The following is a 3,862-nucleotide window of genomic DNA, read 5'->3' as shown; positions in this document are numbered from 1 at the left end:
TGTAATTAAATATGCAAATGCAACAATGAACAAACAAAGAAAATAGAGTATTGGTGTTGAAAAGAAGGTAACTAACCCCTGGAAGTCAGTATCGACCTCCCCACACTTAAAGATTGCACCGTCCTCGGTGCATGCTAAGATGTGCAGGTGGACGGGTTATTCCAACTGATGCTTTTCTTCAGGGATTGTGCAGATGGACTTGTTTGTCTCCCTTTTTAGAAGTTTTTCCCTTTTTCTGTCTTCGGTGGCCAGCCTGAAAGAAGAGAAAAAGAAGATCAGTAACCCAGAAATAAAGATAAGAAAATAAAGGAAGTATGGGTGGGTTAATGCCAAATGATAAGGGTCTCATTTACATGGAAGCTTCAACATGTACGTGAGAAAACAATAGAAGTACATGGCAAATCAAGAGTGCAAAAATTTGCAACAATGGGGAAGAGAGTGCAAGAATATATAAATTAATGTCAATGCAAAATTAATACAAATATCATAAAAGATTAGCATTGACTTAAATAATATTACTCAATAGTGTAAAACAAGTCACTGAGCACCAAAATAATATCAGAAAAGACACAACAGTTGAATATGAACAAGTGACACCAATGGAAAAGTAATAAATTTAGAAAAGAAAAGAAAAATATCCACAAAATTAAAATACAATGAATGAAATATGCAAATAAATTAAGGAAAATAGAATGAAGGTGAAAAAGAATGAGAAGTGAAAGAAATAAAGTAAGAAAGAAAGAAGAAAAAAAGAAAAGATAGAAGAGATTAGGATTAGAAAAGAAAAGACAAGATAATTGGCGCTGATCTGGATAAGTTGTGCGGCGCAGGCGACGCGGACGCGTGAGTGACGCGGTCGCGTGGTGCGCGATAAGGTCAGGTGACGCGGACGCGTGGGTCATGCGATTGCGTGACCTGGTTTGTGCGATTGGCGCGAGTGAAGCCTCGCGTTCACGCAACTCTCTGTTCGAAACTCTTTTTGCCAAATTTTTGGGTGGCGCGGTCGCGTGGGTGATGCAATCGCGTGAATGGCCTTTCTTTTAAAAATGACGCGGACGCGTGGGGCACGCGTTCGCGTGGGGCACGCGTTCGCGTGGTAGGGCTTGTGCTTCTAGCATGGTTCCAGCTCCATTCCAGCCCAACATACTGCCATACACCCCTTTACTTCAATTTTACAGAGCCACGCGTTCGCATGGGTGACGTGGACGCGTGGGGAGGCTATTTCGCAAAACGACGTGAACGCGTCAGCTATGCGGTCGCGTGAGCGTATTCGTGCCAAAGGCAAGCCTCCAACCATGCTCTCGTGTGACTCTCTGTTCACTTTTCTTTTCTTCCCAATGCACTGGCGATGCGGACGCGTCGGCGACGCTGCCGCGTCGCGTGCGATTTTTTTTTTAAATGCAAAATGCATAATGCAGTATGATATGGATGTTATGAGTAATTCCAGGTTCAATGAAATAAAATAAAATAAAACTCAAAAACAAACAAAACGAAATAAAATTAAAATTGAAAAAGGAACGATCATACCATGGTGAGTTGTCTCCCACCTAGCACTTTTAGTTAAAGTCCTTAAGTTGGACATTTGGGAAGTCCTTTGTTATGGTGGCTTGTGCTTGAACTCATCCAGGAATCTCCACCAATGTTTGTACTTCCAGTAACCTCCGGGATCCCAAACAAGGCACGTAAAGCCCTTGAGTAGTTTTAAACAGGTTCTCAGGCTTCCAGTGTGCTGAATGTCAGAATAGACTCCAGGGTCCCAAACTTTGCTTTTGCACCCGTCTTCTTGTTGATCATCATGATTCCATTCGGGTGGCAAGCAATCTGAATTCTCACTAAAGTGGCCAAACAACTTCCTAGACGATGGTAACTTAGGGGGAGGTATTTCTAATGAAATTGCAGGCTCCACTCCCTTGTGCTCTTCTCTGACAACTTCCACCTCTTTGCAAGTTTCTTCAATATCAACCTCTTCCTCTTGGTAGCTTTCTTCTTCTTTAATCTCCATTTCTTGACCAACCTCTTCCAAGTCTTCAACTATGATATGCCTAGGAGGTTGTACACCCTCCTCAACATCAAATGCAACCGTCTTGGAAGGAGGTTCTATGTCTTGACTTTCCCATGGAGGTTCAGCATCTCGCAAGTCTTCAACCACTTTTTCCTCTTTAATAATTACTGCTTTGTCCAGTAGTTTTAATATAAAATCGTACTTATCCTTGATGATTTTCTTTCTATGACAACTCCTTTCAACTATTCTTTCATCTTCAAGGGTCTCTCCTATCTCCACATTTTGGGCCTCCTCTTGCTCTAAGACAAAATCAGACTCCTCCTTCATGTCTTCCTTCACTAATTCTTCAACCACTCCTTCGACTTCAAGGGTCTTTACTACCTTCACCTTTAGGGCCTCCTCTAGCTCCTTATGAAGTATGGATTTGCGAAGATGATCCCTTCACTCTTGTTCTATGTCAATAGCATCATTGGGATCATGTTGCTCTTGGATTGATGGATGTGGGTGCTCTTCCATGGATGGTGGTGATGGGATAGAGAGATCATTCTGTGGCTGAAAAGGAAGTGCACTAGAGCTGGAGGGTTGATTGTTGAAGGTATTTGGTGGTCCGATTTGGGCGACGAAAGCTTGTATAGTAGAGTTTAGATCGCAAGTGCTTTCTCCATGGAGGTTTGGGGTGGATAGGAGGGCTCATTTGTTGGTAGAAAGGGTTCATGGCAGGAAGGTGGTTCTTCTTGATAAAGATATGGGGATGGTGAATATTGAGGTGGTGGTTCTGGGTGTGGTTCATATGGTGGTTGGTATAGTGGATGCGGGTTATATGGTGGTGTTTTGTTGTAAGGGGCTTGTGAGTATGGTGGTCCAAAGCCATGTTGAGGAAAGGGTTCATAGGCATATGGTGGTAGTTGTTGATAATCAAAAGAGCGCTCACCATAGCCATTGCCTTGATATGCATCACAGAACGGTTGTTGATAGTCCATTGGAGGTGGTTGTTGCCATGAGGGTTGATCAAATCCTTGTGGCTCCTCCCATCTTTGATTGTTCCAACCTTGATGCCTGTTCTCATTGTAATTTCCTCTTCCTGCAACATAATTGTAACCAGACTCATAGCCAAAGGGGTGAGAGTTCATAGTAACAAATAAAAATAAAAACAAATTTAAATTAAAAGGTTATTGAAATTTAAATTTTTAATTCGAAAATTAAATTTTGAATTTTTGAATTTTTAAATTTTAAATTTTGAAATTTGAAATTTGAAATTTGAATTTTGAAATTTGAAAATTTTTAAATTTGAAAAAGTCAACAATATAAGATAAAATTTTGAAAAAGATTTAAATTTTGAAAAGGTTTGATTTTTTTAAAATTTTAAATTTATAATTTTAAATTTGGATTTTGAATTTTGGAATTTAAATATTGAAATTTGAAATTTGATTTTGAAATAAGATAAGATAAGATTTTGAAAAAGATTTGAATTTTAAATTTTTTAAATTTGAATTTTGAAAATTGAAATTTGAAATTTTGAAATTTGAATTAAATTTTTTTTTAATTTGAATTTTGAAAATTAAAATTTGAAATTTGAAATTTGAGTTTTAAATTTTGAATTTTTGAATTTAATGAGGAAAGAGAAAAACAATAAAATGACACCAAACTTAAAATTTTTAGATCAAAACGAAGAAAACAACTATGAACAACTTGAAGGTCAAGATGAACACCAAGAAAATAAAAGTTTTTGAAAAATTTTTTTTAATAACGAAATAAAAACCAATAACCTCTTAATTTACGAAAAAGAAAAAATAAAAACAAATAAACAAGTAAAAAGCAAATATTTACAATAACCAATAATAAGGCACACGTTTGCAATTC

This window comes from Arachis ipaensis, chromosome B01, assembly GCF_000816755.2.
Source record: "Arachis ipaensis cultivar K30076 chromosome B01, Araip1.1, whole genome shotgun sequence".
In the NCBI taxonomy this organism is placed as follows: Eukaryota; Viridiplantae; Streptophyta; class Magnoliopsida; order Fabales; family Fabaceae; genus Arachis; species Arachis ipaensis.
The sequence above is the reverse complement of the archived record's forward strand: the minus strand, read 5'-3'. Positions refer to the sequence as shown.